Source organism: Talpa occidentalis, unplaced genomic scaffold, assembly GCF_014898055.3.
Source record: "Talpa occidentalis isolate TD23 unplaced genomic scaffold, MPIMG_talOcc4v2.1 talOcc4.5, whole genome shotgun sequence".
In the NCBI taxonomy this organism is placed as follows: domain Eukaryota; kingdom Metazoa; phylum Chordata; class Mammalia; order Eulipotyphla; family Talpidae; genus Talpa; species Talpa occidentalis.
The window spans coordinates 133179939-133204697 of NW_023604861.1; the positions used below are offsets into that span (position 1 = coordinate 133179939).

The window sequence follows — 24759 nt, forward strand, 5'->3', positions numbered from 1 at the left end:
CTGCTCTGCGCCCGGCTCGGGGCGGTGAGGGGGGTGCTTCCTTCCCGTGTGGGGCGCGGAGACGGGGGCGCGCGCCAACCTCCGACTCTGCAACCGACAGACACACCAGACCCGGGTTGGGTGGGTTGGCACGCGGGGTCGGAGGGGGGGGGAGCCCAGAGAGGGGGTGCCCCCCTCGAACCCACCCGGTCCTCGGGTCTGGGAGCCAAGCCCCCCACTCGGCTCGGTGCTCCCGAAGGTGGAGGAAGTTGTCTCTCGCCCGCTCCCTCCCTCCCGCCTTTTGTGTACAAGCTGTCTACGGCGGGGTGGGAGGGGGCATGCAGATGCGGGGGGCGGTGGCGTGGCTCTGCAACTTTGGAAACTGCCATTTCATTCACACAAGGCACCGCTGCCGGGGGGAGGGGGCGGCGCGCGGCTGCAGAAGGCGAGCTCCCTCCAGCTCGCCGCCCAGCGCGCTGCACCGAGGTAGGGCCAGCTGCGCCCGGCGCCCCCCCCGGCCACCCCGCCAGGCACGGGGAGTTCCCGCAGTCCCCCCTCTGCAAAATTGCAACCTTGGGAGCGCAAGCCCTGGCGGGGGGCGAGGAAACTTTGCAGATTTAAAGACCCAGACCTGGAGACCAACAACAGCCACCCAAAGGCACGAGCCTCCCCCCGCGCTGGAGCCGACTCCCCTCACCATCCACCCGCTGCAGGGAGAGTCCTGCCAACAGCTTATTTTGAACCTCTCCAAACCCACCCGGGCGCCTCCCACCCCCCAACAGCCTCCTCTTCCCGGGAGAGGGGAGCAGCTGAGCCCCGGTGCCCGGGAATGGTGCAGGGGTGCCAGCGCAGGGGGGGTCCCTGGGAGAGTCGGGGCCGAGGCAGCCGTGACCCAGATTACCACCGCGGCGGCCTCGCCCTGTCCGGCCCCCCGCCTCCTCCTCTGGGGGCACCCTTCGGAGAAGCACCCCAGCTTCGGGGTGGGGACGCACAGGCTCCGACACGGACAAACGTTCCGGCGAAGGGCGAATTTCTTCTCGCTGGAGCCATTACAGACCCCTGACAAGGGCAGCGCGAGGATTTGGGCGGGTCTCTTTCTGTCGGGGTGCCTGCGGGGCTGGAGCCGGCTTTGCAGGGGAAACCCCGCGATGGTTTTGTCTCGCCGGCAGAAGCAGTCCCCGGGGTGCGCTCCCGCGCCCAGGGCGCGAGCCGCGGGCCGGCGCAGGGCTCGCCTTCCCGGGGCGCCCCGAGGCTGGCAGCCCCCGCTCCTTACCTCCCGCCGACTGCCGGGGATTCAGAGGCGATTCTGCGCCAGGGTCTCCGGGTGGCCTGGGGCGGGGGGGGGGTCCTCGGGCGGCTGCAGTCTGTGCGCGCTTGCGCCTGGCCAGCGCGAGCTCGACTCCAACCCAGTTCCCAGGAGCCCCCCGCATCCACCCAGCGCGTCCAGACAGATGACTGTCACTGGCTGCGCTTTGAAGCTCGGGGGATATTATTAACTGAAAAATCTGACACACCCGGGGGGCGGGGAGAGAGGGGGCTGCGGCACAGACAAGGGGAGGGAGAAAGCGCGAGCAAAGCAGCTTTACCCCGCCCTCCTGATTTCCATAAAATCAGGGGAGGCGCCAAGGCTTTCGCGCCAAAAGCCACTTGCTTTTCTTCTTTGCAGAGAGGCGGCTGCAGCGCTGGGCAGCCCGGGGTGTCCGCCCGCCCCTGCAGACCCCGGGTTGCGCCCGCTGCGCTCTGCAGACCAGCTGCGCGCCGAGCGGGGCCGAGCAGCACCCACCCCCGGGCCGGGCCAGAGCTGGGCATTAAAAAAAAAAATTTCCGGTGGGCTCGGGGGTGTGTTTTGGGCGGGGTGGGGAGGGGGAGCTCGCCCGTGCCAGCCCCCGCCCCGGCTGCGTTTTGTTCTGCAAAAGGCTTGCTCGGGTGTGCGCTCCGGGGAGGCTAGACCCGGGCGCGGGAGGGGGAGGCGCGCACGTACCCATCGGGGCTGGAGCCGCGGGATGTTTCTAGTTTTAAATTGAAAGGAGAGCGGCGCCCCCCCTTGTTTGAAAATAAATAAATAACTGCGGGCTGCGAGGGTGGCGCCGCGGTGGTTTCTTCGGCCGAAGGCGACACCTCGCGGAGACCGAGCAGAAAGCGGAGCTGCGGGCCCCGGGGAAGGGGCTCGAGGGGGCGCCCCGCCGCTCTCCCGCGCCCCTGGGGCCCAGCGGGGCGGCACGTCCGGGTGGGCGCGGGGCCCCCACAGCGGCCCCACCGGCTCCCAAATTACCCTTTTCAAAGCCCACATTTTCCCAGTTATGGGGAGGTGGGTCAGGGTCACCTAGAAGGGGCCGGTGCACACCTCCTGCAGCCCAAACCTCGACTCAAAACATGACCCCAGATTGTGGGGAGAGAGAGGGAAGCCGCTGTCGCTGCTTGGCCTCGTTGTGCCTCAGTTTCCCCGGTGGTGAAGTGGAGTCAGCAATGTTTCTTACCTCACAGGGCTGTTTTGGGAATAAAGTTAGCAAAGCGCGTGCCAACTGCCCACCACATCAAAGGTGTGCAAGCTGCTACCTTAGAGGCCCCGGGGACCATGAACACCCCCTTCCAGCCCCGGTGGGCCTGCATCCCACCCCCACTGTCAAATCCTCCCGCACGCTGCTCGAGTTCTTTTGGACTTGTTTGCTGGGGGAGTGGCGAGTTCACAGATTATTACCCCTACCCCCAAGTTCCCCCTGACAACCCCGGCCTCTGGTGCAACGTCCTTCTCAGCCAAACACACGGGAGGTGGGATTTTGCCTTGAAAAACATTCCTCGGATTGTTTGGGGGCCCGGGGATCGGGCTGGGAAAGCTTCTTCACCTCCCTTTTCCTCAACTGGAAATGCCTGGCAGGGCTGCCATTCACCCCAGCATTCAAAGGAGTTAGGGGTGAGGATGCCGAGGGTCAGGGGGCCAGTGTGTAAAACGCTCATGTATTAGCATTTGTGAAGGCTATTCCAGGCCGACCCGGGACACCCACAGGAGGCTGGGGGAGAGGGGGATTCTCCAGGGGCTAGGAAGTGGCCCATGAATGCGGGGATGAGCTGCCCTTCCAAGCACCTTTATTATTATTATTTTCCTCACATATGTAAAACACTTCACCTTTGCAAAAGCCCTTAACACCCCCAACTGCTGCTTTTCCCTAAGCCTCTCTCCCCAAGCCAAACCAGGCCCTCCTTCCTGTTGTGTTCTTGCTAAGCACCCAGGCGTTTCCTTCTCAGCATTTACCTCCATTGGTGATTGTATATGCCTGGGAGTGTTTCATGCCCTCCCGGCACCTACAGAAATGGGCTGTCACCCTCACTAGGCCTGTGAGCCTCTGGAGGAGACGTCAGATCTGTTTTGCCCAGGAGTGACTCCCCCAAGCAAGCAGAATACCTATATACACAGTAAGTCCCCGAGCATGTTGCTCAGCGATCCCTGACCGAGTCCCGAGACACCCAGCTCTTCCAAGATAGATTCTGTTTATCAGCAACGGTGGGAGAAGGAAGCATCATTCCAGAATCTTCTGGCCTCCAGCAGCAGCCCCAGAAAAGACCCTACCTGTTCACCAGGAGGTTGTGACATTTGAAAGTCCTAACCCTGTTCTTCTCCCGGACCTGTGCCCTTCACGCCACCCGTCCTTTGTCGTGGGACAGAGTGTACCAGAAAAGGAGGGGACAAGGACACAGAGACCTGGCTACTCTGGGTACCGTCGCGTGTCCTCTCTGGACCTCAATCTCTAATCTCCTTGTACCGCAAGCCAGTAATTACCAACAGGTCTGAATTTGAAGGTGAACAGAATGATAAAATTCAACAAGTATTTATTGGAACCTTCACTTGAAAACGGGAAGATAAAAGACTAGAAAAACCTTGTTCTTGCTGGTTCCTACTCTTGCTCGTAGAGAAATCTCAAATTCCTCTGTAAGAGGTTAACATGCTCTCAGACGCCGTGGAACACATGCTAGATGAACCTGAGATGACTTCGAAGACAAGGATTGGCTCAGAAGAGAGATGACCGAAGGCGCAGATAAGAGCTTGTCAAGGGCAGAGGGAGATACGCACTAATAATAGACCCACAGATAGGACCAGGTTCTACATGAGATTTGGTTTATAAAAAAAGGAGATTTTTGAGGAGGAAGAAGAATGCTTTGATTTACAAATCCTTTCTTTATAGGATTACGATAGCAATTTAAATTTACAGTTAAAGCACATCATAGACATAATCAAAAGCCAACAGTAGTGTGACATGAAATACTAGCCTCCTAGTATTTTTGGGTGCACATGCATCCAAAGAGCTCCTGTCCATTGAAGAGAAAAAACAGCTTGATAAAAATATGGGTCCAGGATGAAAGTGGGTAATTCACTAAATAGGAAATGCAAATCATCCATAAACATAAGAAAAGATGCTCAGGCTTCCTAGTAGTCAGGGAAATGCAAATTAAATCTTAAAGAGATTAACATTTTGTGGTCTAGCAGATTGGGCCAAGTGTTGGCAAGGCTAAGGAGGGGGATGGAGGGGCCTCTCCTACACTGTTGGTGTTTGGGCCCCAATAGAAGGGAGGAGCTCAGGGGACTGTGGTGATGGTGCACGGATGCTTTGGTGGTGGAAATTCTACCGACACTACACCTGAGAAAAAACAAACATTGTCTAAAAATGAACAATGATGTAAAATATATATAAATAAATTAAGAAAAAAAATTTAAAAGGAGTAAAAGCAACCCCACTCTTTGGAATCCGTCCTACCAGACATAATAAAATAAATGCATCAACTATATCAACAAGAATATGTGTTGCAGCACTGTTTGTAAGAACAAAAATATTGCAAACCATCTAAATGGACATCGACTGGGGAATGGTTGAATCTGTCATGTGTCTATTCGGTGGAATAATGGGCAGCCACTAAAAGAGAATATGTTAGGTCTCCAGGTACTGAGTTGGAAGCTGTCCATGACTGTACAGAGAAATATGCAAGGTGTCCACAGTGCGTCTGGCATTCTGGATGTATGGGTACTTAGCATTGTCTACATAAGCCCAGCCACAAATCAAGTGGAATGCACCACAAATTGTAGCTGTGGTTTCCTTTAAGGAACGGAATTCCACAGGTTGAGAGAAAAATTCCCTCTTTATTTTTTTTTTAAACCATGGGGGTTATGAGCAAATTTAATCTTTCATTCTGGTTATCTTTCCCAAAAATATTGCTGTTACTCCCTTGGAAAGCCAACCATCTGGGGGAGGAAAGCATCCTGGTGTGAAACCAGCAGCCACCCCGTTTCCCTTTCATTTCCCAGGCTTTCTCTCAGACCAAAGTGTGCTGCCTCGCTGAGTCAGCAGAGAGTGGGTTCAGAGAGACAAAGATGGCACAGAATGGGCACTGGTTTATTAGGATTAGCCAAGCAAAGCCATTTAAAGTATATGATGTTGCATCTGCCCAAGACCAGACAGATTTTTTTTTTTTTGACTTCTGAGACTGGAGGAAAATTTGAGACCCAGCACCGAGAGAGTTGGGAGAGGGAGGGGTTTATTGGTAAAGGCTCATTATATGAAAACAAAAATTATCCTCATTGAATGCCAGTGATTTAATTATAGCTTTAGAATAGGAGAATTATCCAACAGGCCCTCAGCCCCCTCCAAGACATGATTTCGCATCATTAGAAGCAGCTCAGATCCTCCCTCCACTGTGGAATCTTCGCTTCCATGGACTTGGGAAAAGGACTAAGGTGGCTTGAGGAACATGCTTGATAATCCAAAGAACTCTGGGGATGGAAGGTGCCAGAACTTACTTTCCACTAAAACAGCTAGGAAGGCTCTTGTGGGAGGCAGGCAGGTTGCCCGGGGCCCTCCCAGGAGACCTTGGGCAGAGACGTTGAACTTGAATTTGTCCGTGCATCAGAAGGGCTTGCAGGAAGGGAACCCCGAATCAGAAGGAGCCTGAACGGGTACCAGGGATCTGACTCCAGACCTGGTTTTCAGATCCACTTGGCACTGCCCCGTAGAAGAAGCAGGGCTTTCCCCACCCCATCTTCTTTTCCCGGGACTCCTTTCCAGTGGCAGTGATTTAATTTGTGTGTGTCCAGATCTTCTCTGCTGAGGCTTGCAGAGCTTCCGTCCAGGTGGCTACGCAGCAGATACTATCTCGCCCATTGACTCTTTCTTGTTAAATTCAATTTCCTTCAATGCTGGAGACACAACCTGTAACTATAACCCCTAGGACTGCCCAGGCCCCACCCTCATATGTTTCTGGGGGCCTATTCAGTTTCCTTGTGTCTAAGTAGTGACCAGTGATAAGTCCTACTCAATCTATCCCTTTCCAGAAGTTGTTGTGTCTGGCTTAGAAAGTCTCCTTCCTTTCTGCTTACTCAAATCCTTGCTTAAAGATTAGCTGGAGACTCTCCAGGGAGGAATGCTGACCTTCCATCCCTAACCCTACTCTTTCCTCCAAATCGCCGATAATCCTTTACTGCCTGCTGCCCACTAGCCAACTAGCAGAGCCCAGCTGGGTTCTTTATCGGGTCCGTGGGGGTGTGTGTGTGTGTGTGTGTGTGTGTCCCCTAACAAGATTAGCTGTTCCTGAGCCCCAGGAACCTTCTCCCCTCCTCCCCATGCATCTTTCACAGCATTTGCTGTCATGAATGGTGGAGCGATCCAGCAGACCCCACCAGGTCCTCTGCCATTCTAACCCACTCGGACAGCCACATGGAAACTTCATTTCTTCTCCTCAAATTAGAATCTTATGAGGAATAGCGGGAACACACCCATGGTGGACAGGCTTCTCTCTCCCCAGATGACCTGCAGGGGCCCAGCAAATCCAGTGTCAACAGGCCATAGTATCCAGGATGCAAGTCGGCTCCCTGCTTTCCTGGGATGAGTTAACAGTCCTTTCCCCTTTCCCCTACCAGAACCTCTCCTGGGCCAGCCCCCCTCCCTATTCTTAGCTTGCCCATAACCCAGTCACCTTGGTCTTGGCAGGCAAAGTCAAGGTCCTGGAAGGGGGTCGTGGGAGGAGTCAGGGAGAGGACCAGTGTCCTCAAGCCCAAGGCTGTGAACCATGTGTCACATGGGGCCACCCTCTCCTCGTAACCTCAGCTTCTTGGTTCATAGAGTTACACTAATCAGATCCATCCCTGCTTTGATTCCACAAGGAGGAGATGATATCTGTCGAGTCGTGGAATTAAGATTCAGAAATTAAGTTTAATGTCCCGGTACTATATCTCAGGCAAGTCCACTTCCATCTGCCTGTTTTCTCATCTACAAATAGGCATAATAATACCCTTTTTACTGCAGTAGAGCAGACAGGAGATTAGAATCAAAATGAAGCCTTGGATGTCATCCTGCTTTATGTTATAAACTCCTAGAAACTGTGGCGGCGAAGGCTTTCTTCTAACGGAGCAAGTGCTTGAAAATGGTGAAGGCTTTACACACGAGCAGCAGGGAATTCTGGGTGGATGCTGTTTGGAATGGACACTTCAAAACCATATTACAATGTTTATGATGGTCATATTCCCTGGCAAGTGGTATCAAATCCAAAAACCTGTCAAAGGGACAGATGGCATTCATAGCACAGAAGAGGAAACCAATTAGAAGTTAAAATTCAGGAAAAATGGGAACTTGTAAATGCTAACAAATTGTTTCAATGTGGAGGACTTGTTCTGTTTTCTGACACTTGCAAGGAAGGTTTCCTTCTGGTTGGGCGATGCTGTCAGAGTCCAAAGAAACCTTCCAGACTTTCTCTTCTAACCCCTTTGAGTTCAAACTTTCATTCCTACCTGAGCTGTCCAGCCCATGCAGACAATTCCACCATGTCACTTACAGGGTGACAGACGATTTCTTTGCAGCTCCAAAATGAGCCCTAAACACTCGGTTTTAAGAAGAAACATCTAAATGCTGCTATTGCATTCATTCAAGCTATCAACAAATGCTTCCATATCATTAACTTCTGCTCTCAAAGTACATACAAGCCAGTGTGGATATAGTCAAACCACAGAAAAGCTGGATTATAATATATGTGGTGCACAGAGAAAAGAGTCCTCTCCCTTTGCCTGGGGGAGTGGAGGATAACTTCATAGACTGGGAGACACTTAGGCTATGAGACAAGAAACAGGAGTTTGCTAAGGAAATAAGAATGGATAGCATTGTATTAGCCAAGATAAGTGAGGTAAGGCTGTAATAACAAACAACCCCCAAATCTCAGAGACTTAGTCTCACAAAGGTTTATTTTTCTGTTCTCTGTACATGTTATAGTCATCCTTACTACAGAAGCCACTCACACACAAATAAACAAGAAGGCAAAAAAAGAAATCAGGAACACAACTATTGAACCCTTTGTTAAAATCTCTAATTAAATTAAGGTAACCTTCAACTGGATAATATGTCTGTGGCCAGCGCAGACAGGAATCAACTATTCAAGGATGGAATACCAGCCCCGCCTTGGAAGCTGTTCTGACCTTTCCTCTGAATTGCCTGTAACCTCAAGATCAAGCTCAAGCCTGATGATCTTCTCAAGGGCAGGGCTGATATTTATCAGATCTCCTTAGTTTCCACCAGGTCTAGTCAGTTATACCAGCAACAAAGTAACACTCAATAAACATTTGTGGAATGAATGTCTCTCGATTCTCCCAAAGCAAAACGCAACTTCCCTACATATGTAATGGAATGTCAGGACCAGTACCCTATGGAAAAGTAAGGCAATAGACCTAAAGTTTTCAAATTTGGTTGTAGCAGCAAAAAAAATACTTTAATAAAATAAATGAATAAGTTTATATTAAGTCCTACTTTTCAAAAATGAGCCAACAATTATATCATTTTATAAATAAATTGTAAATCAATAAAATTTGATTAAAAATTAAAAAAGATTTAAGTGGGGGCCTCCCTGGTGGCACAAGGGGTTAAGTCTCAGCACTATCAAGCTATCGCCAGCCGCTGCAGCGTGAGTTCGATCCCGGGCCGGTCAGGGAGCTGGCCCACAGGGCGCAGCAGACCTCTCCTGTCTCTCCCACTGCTCCCCTCAGCAGTGTATTCAGCCAGTCTGCCTGTTCTGTTTCCCACTCTGTCTCTGGTGAATCTTCTTATCCCGTTCACCTCTGGCCTACACCCCAGCACTTATATGCATAAATAAATTAAAAAAAATTAAGTGGTATGTCTCTGGTTGATGTGGGAATAGAGGAGTCCTAACCCCACTCTCTCAGTCTCCGTCTGACTTCCTCCAGAGCAACTTCCTGGCATCTTTGGGTTTGCAAACGCAGCTTGAACACTATACTTTAGACAAAGCAAATCACACAAACAACCCCAGCTCTTTCTCACAAAACCAGCAGAAGTTTCTCTTCCTCCCATGGAAATCTGCAGTTGTGTCCACTCCCCCTTGGAGGGGGTTCAGGTGCGAGGCATTTAGTTTTACAGTGAAAGGACTGAATTGCTCACAAGAGGGACATGTGAGCTTTGAGTGGAGGACTGAAAGAAGCCATTGGCTCCAGTATCCTCAACATAGCATGTCCTGGAGGGCAGTGCTGGGCTCCTGCACAGGTGGTTGAGCTGAGCAATCTTCCTGGCACCTGCTGGAGGGAAGAGCCCAGCCAGGTATTCTCTTCTGCAGAATCTGCTTTGGGTCCCAAGAAAGACCATCTTTCTCTCCATCTGATATTCATTCCTACAGCGCAGACTCTTGGGAGGTTAGAGAAGACACCTTGCCAATTGGAGTCTCATGGCCCATAATATCACCAGACAAGAGCGAAGGCCCATCTGTGAGTGACCCAGAGACAATCTGGCGTGGCCTCCCCACTCCTGCTCCCAGCATTGCTGACCTGAGCCCAGGACAGCCAGAGCAACCCCATGGATGCCGTCAGAGGGCTAATGTTGGCTTGTTTCCTGCCTGGAGGGTCTCACCTGGCTTGCACTCAGGTGACAGGGCTGGCCAGCTAGCTACACTTTCTAAGCATCACCACCCGGTGCCAGATGTGGTTTCCTGTCCCCTTTTCCCTCACTCTGCTCCTTTAAAGCCCAAGCTCAGGTTAGCTGATGTCTGGTTCTCTGCTCGCCTTTGAAGTTCTGAGGAAGGGTGTGGTAGATATCTCTTCTGTGAACTTGGGAGACAGTGAGGTCTGCTGCCCCTTCTCTGTACTTATGGATGCCCCAGGCACCCCAGTTCCAAGCCAGGGAGAGTCTCTCTTCGGGTAGCAGGGGTGACAGCCTCCTGGCAGTGGTGGGGTGTGCCTCTTATTTGGTGATTTCTCACTGAGGGCTCTACTGCTTAGAACCATTCAAGATAGTTCTGGAATCTTAAGTATTTCAGAGACTCTAAAGTAGATTCAGGGTGGAATTGCTAATAAAGTAGGAAATTGTAGTGAGTCTGCTGTTCATAGGCGTTATTCTGGTATAAGCTGAATATTGCAATAGAGGGTCTAATCATAAGATTAAGAGTTTCTTTTGGTGCTGGGTAGGGGCGATCATTTACTATTGCTTTAAAATTCCAAAGGGAAGTCTCACTTTTCAGAGGGTTGAGCTTATTGTCATCCAACCTAACAGCAACTGTGACAAAATGGCTGTGCCTCAGAGGTTCTTGTGAAATACCTTGGCCCATTTATGACTGGCTTTGGAAGAATTGGGATGTCCCACGGTCCTTCAGAAGTGTGCAGGTAGCCTCAATTCTGGCGCCAAAGGGTCACTTTGCTCCCTTTTGGCATCCACGTGCTGGCTAAGGAGTCAGGAAAGCAGCTGTAACAACCCCTTCCTCCACATAGCTCCTGACTCACCCGCCCCCCCCACCCCACCCCCGGCTCCCCGGCTTCATTCAGGCCTCTGGGAACCTCAGTTCCCTTGAGTTTAAAATGGGGATAGTGGGCCTCCCTGGTGGCGCAAGTGGTTAACCACCACACTATGAAGCTGTCCGCAGCCTCGCAGCACAAGTTCAATCCGCAGCCGGCCAGGGAGCAACCCACATGGTGGGGCAGACCTCTCCTGTCTCGCCCGCTGCTCCCCTCAGCAGTGTACTTTGGTCAGTCTGCCTATTCTGTTCCCCACTCTGTCTCTGGTGAATCCTCTCACCCCCCGCATCTCTGGCCTGTACCCAGCTCTTGTATGCATAAATAAATATTTTTTAAAAACAAATAGATAAATAAATAAAATGAGGATAGTGGGGCCCTCTGTCCTGGCAGAGTTGCTGTCAGTGCCAACTGCTAGAGACAGAGCAGCACACAGCATGGCGATGACAGCATGGTGGGGCCAGTCCCCACTCATCCAGCTTCCCTGGATGGTCTTATCTGGATTATTCCTCTGCTGCCTGGATCTCTGCCATATTTTAGGGATGGAATAATCAGATGTTAACCCAAATTTTTCTATTGTCATCCAATTGTTTAGAATCATGGACTCAAGGAAAACATATTTCACTGGCATTATTGCTGTTAAAACCTGTCTTTAAAATCCCATCAGAATAACCCGTGGCTGTGGAGCGGGAGCTCACTTCCAGCATCCGACGTGAGGACCATGAGCTCACTCTGGAAGGAAAAGCATCGTAGTGTTTATACACACGCATCCAGAAGGGTATGTGTTCACTGAAATTGTTTCATGGATTGTTGGGAGCTAGGATGAGGGATTGACGTTGAAAGAGGGTGGCAATTTTCATTCCTTTTTCCATTGCTTAGACTCTTTTAGCCATGATTAGTGATTACTTACTTTTAAAAATTATTCATTTACATTGTAATATCATTTTAGGAATTAAAGGTTTCACTGGGGGCCTCCCCTGGTGGCACAGCGGTTGAGCTCTGGGTTGCGAGGCTGCCCGTAGCCTCTGCAGCGCCAGTTCAATCCCCGGCCACCGGCGAGGGTCCCAAAAAAAAAAAAAAAAAAAAAAAGTTTCACTGGCAAATACTTTAAATACATGGTCTTGAAATATAGTTTAATAGATTGTGGTATGGGTTTGTTCTGACTACGTAATTTTCTATAGAAGGTAAAGAACATTCTCTCTGCTGTCGAAAATTGGAAGCTGCAATCCTAATTGTTCCCTTCATTGAGTACCTGCTACATCCCAGGCACATGAGGGACAATTTCTCACTAATCCTTACTCCCACCTGGCAAGGTTGGGGCTTCTCCTACTCACTTACCATGTGGGAAAACTAAGGCCTCAGGTCAGAGCTGGATTCTCACCCAGTAAAAGCTGACTCTATTGGACCAAACTGCACATGTGCTAACAAAAGCATCCTCAGGTTCTGACAGATTGCATCAAACCTCGTAAACATAATTAGAACTTTTTTATCGATATATATTTATACATGCAATCTGGTTTTAGAATAAATATCCAACACATGATGTTAGCTCTCTTTGCCCACACAACCACACAAAGACCACCCCCCACCCAGGAACCAGGATGTGGGTGGACCTTAGGGTGCACTGTCCTTCTACATGCCGATCACATCTAGTGAGGGGTGGCAACTACTGAGGTGCTCAGGTCACCTTCGCAAATATTACTCACATCCCATAAGCCGGTAGACATACGATGACGTTGGGATCACGATGCTAGTCTAGGAGCCTCAGCGTAATGTGATCCCTGGAGATGCAGCCTGGTTGCTAGCAGGTCTGTGTGTTTCTCTACCCACAGGGACTCAGTTCCCAGAGGTATCTTCAGATCAGAAAGAGGATTTTGCTGGTTTGCTCTGGAAAGTGAAATTTACAAGTGACAGAAGAATATGACCAGGTCGTCGATACTAGGACAACATAAGAAAGATTGTGGCAACTGTTGAATAAGTGACCATGGATGGCACTATCTTGGCAGGTCCCAAGATGCCTGTCACTTACAGGATTCAAAAAGAAATGAGCTAGCAGCAGACCTGCGGGAGGGACTTTGCAGAAAAATCAAGTCTGTGGTTCCCAAATCTCTGTTTTGTATTTTTATTTATTATTGAGAGAGGAACCTGTGGCCCTGGGGGAGAACACCCCCCAAGAGGCTAAATGCTATTGTCCAACTTCCCTCTGCAGTTGTGCTGGGTTATAAAGCAAGTTAGTTTCTGAGGGATTGGATTTTAAATACCATCAATCAGTTGTTTGGTCCTAATTAATTTTGCTTGAGAACATCTGACATGTTAACAGAAGTTGCAATTAAAATTGAATGGTGGTGTGATCACCATCTCAAATATTTAAACAATGTGCTTATATAATATCTATCAACAGAGTTTTTTAAGAAATGCACTCAGGGAAGTAGATGTGAAGGGAAAATAAGAATTGCTTCAGGGTCTGGAAAATGCAATTTCTCCTCCTGATGCCTCCCAGATCTTCAAGGTACAAGACAACAAAACAAGCTCTTGCGGGCCCCGGCACTGATTTTTGACAGCGGTGAGGGCCCCCTTGGGCCCCACACCTTGGGTATCTGGAGCTGAAGTGTGCCCTCCAGTCCTCTGCTTCGATCATTATCGCACAAAAGATGCTCTGTATTTTCCCTTAAAGTCAGTCTGTGTGGGGTCCTCCCAATTATCCCTCACATCAGGACTGAAGTGTGTGTGTGTGTGTGTGTGTGTGTGTGTGTGTGATTCTCCCCAGGATAGATTTATTGAGGACCTACTTTGTGTTCACTGAACCTTCCAGGCCTTCTTACCCCTGTGCCTAATTTCCTAAAAAACTACATCCATCTATTCAGAGGTCTCAGGCATTGCCTCCTGGAAATCCCAGAGGCACAGCACATTGAACATGTCCCAAGCTGACCCCCCATGTCTCCCCTCAAGCCTGCCCCCCTGCTGAATTCTCTGCTCCAGTGAGAATGCACCTGTTACCCACATGGAGACAGGGTAGACAGGCTGACCTCACCCTCTTTCTTCCTCTTGCATCTTTGTGGTGACCCTATTTTGTTATTCCTGCCTCCATCTGGAGCACATAGAAGACACCAGAATGTCTGTATCCAGTTTTCAAAGATGGACATCCTTCTAGACCAGATGGCAGAGTCACCACTCCAGGCTCAGGAAGTGCCTGCTGCCCACCATGTCGGCCTCTCCGGGGCCTCGGGCCCTGGCCGAGACCCAAGGGCTAGTGACTGGCCGGCTGGAGGCCCTGGGACTGCGCCAGCAGGAGACGGCTCTGGTGGGCTAGCTGGACCACTCACTGCCATCTGACCTGCATGCTCAGGTTCAGGCCCAGCTTCCTGCCAGGCTCCGTGCATGGGACTGGGCCCTGGAAATGTTCATTCTTTTAAAATCAGAAGGAAAAAAAAAAAAGAATGTAATAACACTGAAAGCTGGGCTACATTTATTTTATAGTAATACAGCCATAAACTTAGTTTTTATTTTTTATTATTTTTTGAAGATTCATTCATGCATACAAGAACTGGGTACAGGCCAGAGGCGTGGGAGGTGAGAGGACTCACCAGAGACAGAGTGGGGAGCAGAACAGGTGGATCTACTGAAACACACTGCTGAGGGGAGCAGCGGGGACACAGGAGAGGTCTGCTGTGCCATGTGGGTAGCTCCCTGGCCGGGGATCGAACTCGTGCTGCAGTGGCTGCGGACAGCTTCATAGGTTGCATCTTATCCCCTTGCGCCACCAGGGAGGCCCATAAACATAACTTTTAATGGATGGAACCTATAAGAACAAAGTGTGCAGGGCCCAGCAAACTCAGATGCACCACGCCCTCCACACCCTTCTCTCCATCCTTTATCCACTTCCTTCCTCTTTTCCTCACCTCCCTTCTGTGGTCCACATTCACGGACCACCTCTGGGTCCAGCTCTGGAGGAAACCACACTCCTTGCCCTCTGGTTCCCAGACCAGTGGGGATAAAGTGGAGCAGCCACCAAGGCCAACACTGTGAGGCTGTTGCCGCAGACCAGGAGCACCCAGAGGAGAGAGGCAGCTGTCAGCCAGCGCACAGGGAGAGACCTCCCCAAGGGGTGACGCCTGAGTCCAGGAAACCAGCACCTCAGCATCCCAGCTGGACTTTCCCCTCACCTCAGATGGGAGGGCACAGAACCGGGACGGCCATCTTGGTATCTGACCATCTCCCTCATCCATAGCCCGTGGCCCACATCTGGCCCGTGTCTGTCCAGGGTGAGGCAGGGCCAGCCTTTACAGGGCTGGCGGGGATTCGCTCTTGTCTTCTCAGCCGGGGTTGTGGAGAATGGGTCTGGATGAAGGCCAGTTCTGTGGTGAGTCATCACTCAAGAAACCACCACCTCGAGGAGGGATTCCACAGCCGCTGCCAGAGGGCTGACGAGGGCGGGGATGGGGGTACAGTTAAGGGAAGCTACTCGGAGGTACTGGTGGTATGTGCTGGCTGTGGGGGCTTCAGGGATCCCCCTTGGTCCTCACTACTCTGGCCTCTGCCCCAGGCAGCCGGCACACTGGTGTCTGGACCTTGGCCAGCAAGAAGGCAGCCGTGTGGGTAGCTGGCCAGGCCTGGTAGGGGGCTGCCCTCCCAGTGACTCCTGCTGCCTTCTGAGGCTTCTCTGGGCTTCTCCCCTCCCCACCCCCCATGTTGCAGGTGCATCTTAAACGCACTCCATGCATTTCTGTGTTTTCACACCTCTGGGCCACCGCTCGCTGGCTCTGGAGTTTGACTTGGCCCACAGAGTTCTTCAGTGAGAGCCAAATGAATCCCTCCAGTTGAAAGCCAAATGAATCCCTCCTGTGTCCCCGAGATACAGAACAAATGCATAAAGGTGCGTGACGGTCCTCTGATGGTTGGTCCTGATGCGAGTCCGTTGCAGGCCTGCATCTTGCTCAGGAGGCGGGCCTGTGTGGCAGCACTGACCACGTGTGACCTTCGCCTCCCAGAGACCAGCTCTTTCCCGTAATGCTCGTAAAGGACTCACTCCTACCGAGGCCAGATAATGTCACAGGTCCTCGACCAAGTGCCTAATATCTCCTTTGCAAATTCTGCATTTCTTTTGCCTCTTCTTTCTCAGGACAAACCAGAGCAGAAGCAGCACTGAACTGCCGTGTCCGGGGAGAGCACGTTCTTCCCTCGGTAGCCGAGGGCCGGCCCAAAGCACTGCTGGCGTCAGGGAGCTCTCCCAGGAAGCAGGGCAGGGTGCCACCCATCTGGAGCAGGACACCCCAGGCACCAGCAAGGGCCCCCATTCTGGATGCCCCACCCCTCTGCTCGGGAGACGTCCTTTCACCAGCCGTCCCTTTCAGACGTCAGCTTCTCTGTGAAGCCACCGACTTCTCAGAGAAAGAGCTCATCATCCCTTCCCTCTGCCCCTGGCTTCCTAGAAAGCCTCCCTCTGGCCTCTGTTATACGGTGTCAGCACATCTATTAAAACCATCCCCTCAGTTATTATTTTTTTCCATGATGTCAGACACATATGGCGCTTACTTCAGGGAGCAATGATTTGAACACACATAGACGACAAAACCCCCAGAAGAGAGCAGCCTGCAGAGAGACGTACCTGGAAAGCCAGGCCCCGAAAGGGACCGTACGTCTCAGTTCCCCCCGGGCCCTCCTGGTCGACACCTGCCCCCTCTGTGTCACTGCCGTGGCCGCTGTCACTCGCCAGACTGGCCCGGTCTGGCCCACTAGCCAGCCACCTCGTGGGCCTTCCCTGCACACACTCCCAGGTCCTTCCCGCCAGGATTAGCACTTGATTCCTCCCACCTCGAAGCCCACTCCGCCCACTACCTTCCCTCACGTCCCTCGTGACTCCCCCTTGGGACAAATGTCCTCTGAGCACCAGATCAAAAGAAATGAAGAAATCAAAGGTGTTCCACCCGAAGGCCCTGGGGGGACCGTCCCTGTCTTCAGCCACCTACCGCACACGCTCAGGGTGCCCCCAGGGTGTTCTATGTGGCCTCAGAGGGGACCCAGGACCGTGGGCAAGGCTGACGTCATGAAAACCTTTCCCACCATCTGTTTTGTCTGCTGCTGGGCACCCAGGACCTGGCACCGTTCCTGGAATAGATTAATCCCTCGATAAATATTTGTGGGAGAGGAGAGGGGTGGGAAGAGGAAAATCTCCTTCATCTGACACATGCACCAGAGGCTATGGGGTGCCATCGGGGAGACCCATGGAGGCCACAGGGCCCCCTCCTGGGCGTGGTGTGAGTCTCCCGACTAAGTTCGGCCCCTCCCCAAAAAGACATGTTGATGTCCTGACTCCAGTCCCCCTGAACGTGCCCTGATCTGGACACAGGACCTGTGCAGGCGCAGTGAGCTAAGATGAAATCCTACCGGAGGAGGAACCCCCAAGCCCACACAGCTGGTGTCCCCACGCGCAGAAGACAGCACAGGGGGCAGGGCAGCCATGTGACAATGAGGGCAGAGGCCGGAATGACGTCGCTGCAAACCACAAAGTTGCAGAAAGCCTCCAGGAGCTAGAAGCAGCCAGAAGTGATCCCCTAGCGTTGCAGAGGCCCTGATCCTGCCCGCATCTTGTCAGCAGACTTCAGGGCCCCAGAACCCTGAGGACACACCCGTTTGTAGTTCTCTGTTATGGCAACTCTGGGAAGCTAAGACGGCGCGGGTGGGGTGCGGGAGATGCTCGCTGGCAGCTGGCTCAGAGTGGGTCAGCTGGGCTTCCATCTCTGGTAGAGTCGGCAATGAGGGGTCTGCCTGGTGCACCCGTGTCTGTGTGCGTGTGCAAATCAGGAAAGCCTCACGCCCTCCGCCTCCCTTCCCAGTCCAGCTGGCCAGGCCTCAGAACACCGGATCCTAGAATGTCAGCGCCGGACACCGTCCCGAAGCAACCAAGCCTGCCTCCCTTCAGCCCCCCAGAGGCAGCCCAGCAAGGGGCGCTGGGGACCTGGATCCTAGTCCCTTCCCTGCACGACTCCAAGGTCCTTCCCACCGGCATTTGCACTTGATTTCCTCCCACCTTGAAGCCCACTCCCCCCACTACCTTCCCTCACTTCCCTCTCGACTCCCCCCGAGACACCAGATCACAGGACTCATCACAGCACGCAGCAGCGGCAGCAGACACACATCTTACACGTGTGTGTGCCTGTTTCTCCTGCGGCGATGTGGCCGCGCACTGTCAGGATGCGGTGGCCCCGCAGGAGACAGTGACAGTGCTGAATGCACGGGTGAGTGAAGTGCCAGGCGCGCCACTGTCTGGTAAAGAGTGTTCTTGGGAGAGGGAAGAGCACTGAAAATGGCTCAGAGGTAAACCCGACAGAGACCAGGGCGAGGCGTAGCACCCAGGAGAAGAAGGTGAAAGTGAGGAAGGATGCAGACAGAAACGCCGGGCGCTGCGGCCCCTCTCGGCCGTGTTCTCAGCCAGCACAGCACCTGCTGACACGAATCCTTCTACTTCCCGCATTTCCCACCCTTTCGAGAAGAAATACCCACCTGTGCTAATGCCTGGGAGAAACAGATGCAAGGGGACAGCTTCCTACTTCTGGTTTGGGTTTGCTTTTGCCTTAGCTGCCAAATTATTTTTAGAATAAGACAGGTAAAAATAACTGCATCATCATAATCGCACGTCTGTGTGGGAATCAGTGCACGCCTTCAGGAAGGGGAGAAAGGGGGAGATGTGTTGCAAATGGTATAAGCCCAACTTCTTCACGACTGGGATGGACTTTCACCCACAGAACAGTCTCTCAGAGACTCAGCATGTCACTTACCCGAGGCCACCCAGCTACTGACCCAGGATTCACACCCAGCTCTTCCACGCCAAGCCTGTCTTCTCTCCACCAGTGGAAACCTTCCCTTCCTAGATTTCTGGTTCAGACACTGTGGGGGTGGAGACAGAAAAGCAGGCTTGGAGGAGACTCTCCTCTGGCACTGGAGGGAGATCCAGGCCAATCAGGAAGCTTTCCTGAGCCTCACGTTCGTTACCTAAAGTGGAACTGGTGACCCCAGCCTGGCCAGCGGCAGGGGTGGAAAATGTCTAAGCCACTATGCGTCCAGGATCCAACATTGACCCCTGTCCAAGACAGAGATGGTGTCTACTCCCAGCCCCGCTGTATGCTTGACGTGCTGGGATGGAGTTGGGCTCCGGGACCCTCCCTTCTGCCCCTATCGCATGCTCTCCTGAGCCCTGATTGAGAGCACCCAAAGGTGGGGCTGAAAGACCTAAGGCCATAGAAGTGACTGCAAACTCCCTGCTTCTGCCCAGAGAGTTAACACCGCCACCGGCTGACAGACAGCTTTCCTGTGGCAGAGAACCTAGTGCTCAGGGCACACTCAGTAGGGATCTGCCTGGGGACAGGCCTGCTGATGACAGCTCTGGCGAGTTCTGGAGCTCTAGAGATCCCTGAGAGTGCAGGGACCTTTCCAAGAAGCATCCCAGGCTATGACTCTTTTGAAGCCAGCTGCCACCCCCCTTGCTCCCCTGCCGTGGCCCAGGTGACTCAGTCATTCCTTCCCCATGCTTTTACTAAGTTCCTTTGCTTACCAGATGCCGTGATGAATGGAAACCTCTTGAATGTTAAAGCTAAAGGCCTGTATCACTGGCTGGGGTTCACCATTGACTTGTTAGGTAGCCTAATCTAGCAGAGTCTCCATCTGTCCTTCTAGAAAATTGGGATAATTTTTACATTCACCTACCTCACTTGTCCTTACAAAGTGTTAAAGGTAATACCCCATGGAGCACAAGGCCCATAACAGGCAGTGAATGGCGGTCATTATTCTCATAACAACACCCCCACTGGTCACATAGTAGGTGCTCAGTAAAACTCTAAAGCATGACAATGAGGCTCAAAGTGCTTCTTTTCATTTCCTCTTGACTTTCACCCAGAATCTGGAGCAGGGGTAGCGGTGTAGTGGTGGGAAAACCCAATGTAGCTGGTGTTTAGAAATGTGACATCCCAAAATGCCTGTTTTCAAGTCACATTTTTTCCCTTTCCTGCAGCTGTCAGAGGCTAGAATTACTTAGTAACTGCAGCCAGCTTTTTGGGAGATGGGTCTGTGGGGGAAGATCTACTCAGATGAAAAAGATAGCAGCCAAACAAGTGGCCCCATCCAGCGATTATGTCATCTGGCACAGCAGCCGAAGTGCGGAGGAATTTCCCTTGTACCTGACAATAACAGTTTTTCAAAATAAAATATGTTGAGGTTGAGAAGTTTATCTTGGCAGAGCATTGTACCATTAACTCAAGATTAAATGCATCCTGTCCAAATTCTTTTGCTACTTGTAATGGGCTTCAGGCTCTCAGCCTCCAGATGTTGATTCTGCAGGAAAGGAAGCGAATTGTTCTTTGCATTGGAAGTGTCCAAAGTGGGGCGGTATGGCTGTCCCTGTGCTCCCCCAGAGCCCCTCAAGACCAAATCACTCACCTCACCAGCCACCAATGGCTTCCAGTGGAGTCTTTCCTGGACACTGCCCTTGGCTGAAGGTCATTGCCACACTCCAAGATACGCTTCCCTCCCCTGAAGGCGCCTGATGCAATCATCGATGCAGGGTATAGCTCCCCCCAAAAAATCGTCCCAACTCATGAGTTCCCTGTGGGACTAGCTAAGGCCCTGTTCATGGCAGGTGTGGCAGTTCAACTCCTTCTGGCCAATCTTACTAGCTCCACAGGCGTGATCCAGAGGGCACCCCAATAAATTTACTGTACACACACCTCCAGCTCAGAGACGGTGGTGCCAGCCATGGTTGGAGAAAGCAGCTTCTACTTGGGATTTTGGTGTCAGGTCACTCGCCAGCCAGTGGGCCAGGAGGATCCTGTCACTCATCACTGGTAGGGCCTTGAGTGTCCCATTGTTGGAAGTTCCATGATGAACGTGGGTGGAGGGCCTGTAGCCAGGGAGGCCAGGGTCAGGCTAGGGGTATGTGCCTGCGGTATCTCAGGTATTTGACAGGCTGGCAGGAGGGAGGAACAATGGTGTTGGTGACTCCTGCTGAGAAATAACTGATGCATTTTACAGAGACAATGGAAGGTGGGGGTGATGCATCAATAAGGTCAAGTGTGAATCTTGAGGACTTTTTTGGTAGCTAGAAACAATCATCCCCTGCACCCAAAGGCAGGGAAGGCCAAGTGTGTGATGACCAAGGCTTCATTAAGGGGCAGGGAGATGACTGAACTTTCATTTCCAAAGATAGTAGATTTCTCACCCCCTGAGACCTGACTATGCCAAGGTCAGGATGCTTGTGTAAAGGGCCTCCCTCTGCCTGGCCCTGCTACCTCCACTCCTTACAAGAACTCATCCCAGGAATCTTCCTGTGTTCTAGTCTCACTGTCCTAGTTGACTTTCCAGGGAATGCCGCTCGGGACAGAGCAGAGGGTCCTATCACTGAGGGTGTTCAGGTCCCTGCTCGGCACAGCTGGGGAGAAGGTTTTGGGTGTGGTGTTAGATAACACTTTCTTCACTTTCATCGCACAGTCTTTGTACTTACCCTTGTCTGTATCTGAAACACTCTGCTTCTACATCTTTGCACAGTTCGTCAGGTTTCAGCTCAAATGGCTTCCTCAGAGGCTTCCCTCACCACTGACTCTACAGTTCCCCACCCGGCCTCGTCCAGTTGCTGCCCATTTCATCCGCTTCTCAGCCCTAATGCATATTTGAAAGCGCACTGTGCATTATCCACCTTTTAATTTCACTTTCCAGGCCTCCTACGAGAGTGTAAGTTCCCTGAAGTTCCAGACCAGTATTAAGTGTTGGACCATGAAAATTTCATTGGAAGGAAAGTAATAACCAAGGAAGGCAAAGAGCAGAAAGGAGGCAAGGGCAGCGGGAGGACACCTAGGTTTAAATTCTGACTTTGGTGAACTTGGAAAGATTTTGTCTCAACTCCTCCTCACGCCTTTTGGGTCAAAGGGGATTGTGACTTATTTGGGGAACTCAGTGAGATCAGAAGCACGCAGGACCCATTTTTCTCCCTGCCCCCCCAAACTTTTAGGAAGTTCTCTTTAGAACAGCTTAACTCAACTCTTATTTCCTTTCTCACTCACCTACCCCAGGTCACTTCTCACTTCCCTCCTGCAGGAGAGAGGCCTGGAAAACTGAAGTTACCAAATGGGAGAGGTGGCAGGTCCTGGGAACAATGGCAGGAATCTGGTGGTGTTGTCCGTGGGTGTCCATGGCAAGGCTTTAAAGGTCTACCCCTTAGAGGAGTCCACAGACCTCAGGCTCCCGGGCTGGGCTTCCATTCTGGAATGATCCCAGAGTGATTTCCCCAGGAGGCTGCTCCCGGGCACCGCCTAGCAGGAGCAGTGCCAGCGGCTCCCGGCTCTGGGAATTTCCATCGTGGGTCCTGCTTTCTTTTCAGTCTTTTCCACTACCTTATTGAAAATTGTAAACAGGATGGGTTTTATTCACTTGCATTTATTGACTCATTTTTAAATTTTTTTTATGAAGTAGTAAATAGATTTGGAAAAGTGAACAGACACGAAAAGCAGGGGAAATAGTCAAAATCAATCACAGTTTTCCTTGTTAGTGACATTCTCCAGAATTCTTGTCATAGGTTTCTAAATTTAGTCACAGGGCTATTTCAATCTAGTTTCAACAGTCCGAAAAGTTGTTGATTTTTGATGACAACCAACACTCTTCTGCCTCTGAGTTCCCTACCCCAACTCCCACCCACAAGACGCAACTCTTGTCTTCTCTTCAACTACATAAGATAGCATGATTGCATTTTCTGTTTCTCCAGCTTTCTTGCAATGCAACTGACATATAACACCGTATAAGTTTAAGGTGTACAAGGTGTTGATTTGACACATGTATATGTTGTGGAATGATTAGGTTAATGACAGTAAGATGAGTTGGTATATTCATCACCTCACTTCATCACACTCTTTCTTGATAAATTTCTTTTAGATTTTTGTCTTGATGTCTTGGTGTGGGAATTGAGATTTGGGTCCTTTTGCACACTCTCCATGACCTCTCATCTACAGGATAATCCCAGCTCTTCTCCTTCCATTTCTCCCGAAATGAAAGCATATGAATTTAGCTAAATGAAAAAAATGCACTCACATTTTTGTGCCTGTGTCAATATGTTTATAGTACAGCCACTTTTTATGCTACCATTATATTTCCTGTCTTGCCACCTTTGTGCACTAACCATTGCCTCATTTTGCTTGCTTCGCTTTCTTTTTTTTTAAAGATTTATTTATTTATGCATACAAGAACTGGGGTACAGGCCAGAGGTGTGGAGGGTGAGAGGATTCACCAGAGACAGAGTGGGGAACAGAACAGAGTGATTGGCTGAAATACACTGCTGAGGGGAGCAGCGGGTGAGTCAGGAGAGGTCTGCCGCGCCATGTGGGTAGCTCCCTGGCTGGGGATCGAACTCGTGGTGCAGTGGCTGCAGATAGCTTCATAGGTTGTGTCTTAACCCCTTGTGCCATCAGGAGGGCCTCATTTTGCTTGCTTCACTTTCGATGGCTTCATCCCTCATCACCTCCAAGCTCTCTGATGGAACAGACAGAAGCCTGGATGGGGGCTGTCTCGCTCTCAGTTCTGTGTACTTTTAATTTCACTTTTCCCCCTGCTTTCAAAACAAACATCATCCTGTCTTCAGCTCTATCTGGTGTCTCTAAGATGACAAGTTCCACCATTAAACTTCTTGAGGGAGTTCAACCTTGTGTCATGATGTGAGTGGGCTTCGGGAGGGCTAAATGCTCCTTATGAAGACTGAACTAATCCTTCAGGTTTAGCCCCACTCTAAATCCCCACCTGCTGAGAAAACTGGGGCCTCCAGTGTAGAGCACTTCCATGGATCTGGGGTTTGCATCAACTTATTTCTAGCTGCTCCACAGAAGGACATTAGATTTACTGTTCTTCTCTCTTCCCAGTCACATGATGTGAATCCATACGTTTGCCAGTTCTAAACTGTTGTGGCGCTCTCCTTGCGATAACCACCTATCCCGTTCTCTCTGTCCTATGATGGGTGCCTTTTGCATTCCTTTGCTATCATTTTCGCGGGACTCCAGGAGGGATTCACTAGAAAAAGCAGGCCCGGGCCCAGCCAGCCCAGCCGGGAATCATGGAAGCTTGTGGTGGCCAGGCATATCAGAATCCACTCACCGCTGGCCAGAGCTGGCTGACCCCCACTGGCCAGTCCAGACCAGCTCAGGAGACTGCAGACACACCACTGAATCAGTGGCGCCCACATCACTGGGACATGGCTGTATTCATAGCAGGAGTCCCCACTCTTTGCCACTTTGATTTGCTCTTCATCAAGAGCTTAGAGAAGCAACTTTACCTTGTCCCTCTTTTGAGATGTCACAGAAACTTCTTTCTTGACCTGCTCAGAGCCAGTGGCCAGAACCCCGGCATCCTGCCTGTCTTAACAGAGGTTTGATATTAAAACCGATGGGGGCGGAACTACTCACTAATCTAGGTTTTCTGGTAGTGAACTTTAGAGGAACAATGCCCCTTTGATCTTCGGAAGCAGGCCTGGGACTGCCTACTTGGAGCTGGGAGCAGGGTAGCGAGGTCAGTTGGAGGTCCTGGAAAGTCCAGTTTCCCTTGCTGCAGGTTGGAGTGATTTGCATTTCAAAGGCTCCAGATAAACTGCAAAGGGGTACATTGGGGAGAGATTGCTTCTAATTCCTAATGACTCAAGAAGGCTGGGTCATTGCTAGCCACCCAAATGAAGCGTGTCCAAGAGTGGGCTTTAGAGTGAAATAAGAGAAGGCAAAATGCAGCAGGGAAGAGGGACGAGCCACAGGGCGGTGGAAATGAGAGGGAAAGAAAATACATGGAGCCAAAATCAGTTCAAAGTAGCGTGTTAATATTTCACCTACATTTCCATCAATGTTCTTTCATTTCCAACATAAGAGCATGAAGGGTCATTGGTAATTACCTAGCGGTTCTCCTAATCCCACAAATGGAGGAATTTATGTTCAGAGAGTCAGATATCTTGTTCATAATAACAATTGGTGCTGGGGGGCAACAGGGGACGGTGGTGTCCAGGCTCCTAGTCTGTG

At 51.3% G+C, this 24759-nt stretch overlaps 1 long non-coding RNA gene across 4 annotated transcripts; it reads right to left on the minus strand.

Annotated features, from left to right (window-relative positions):
- Window positions 1-54: 54 nt before the first annotated feature.
- Window positions 55-20672, minus strand: LOC119259538 (uncharacterized). 4 transcript variants are annotated; one of them, XR_005128487.1, is made up of 4 exons: window positions 20165-20672; window positions 18511-18619; window positions 12442-12622; window positions 55-87 (listed from the first exon to the last, which is right to left on the minus strand). It is a non-coding gene; the product is annotated as an uncharacterized LOC119259538 (long non-coding RNA). The 4 variants fall into 4 exon arrangements; XR_005128484.2 differs by lacking the exon at window positions 55-87 and adding an exon at window positions 7058-7512; XR_005128486.2 differs by lacking the exon at window positions 55-87 and adding an exon at window positions 7783-8089.
- Window positions 20673-24759: the final 4087 nt, after the last annotated feature.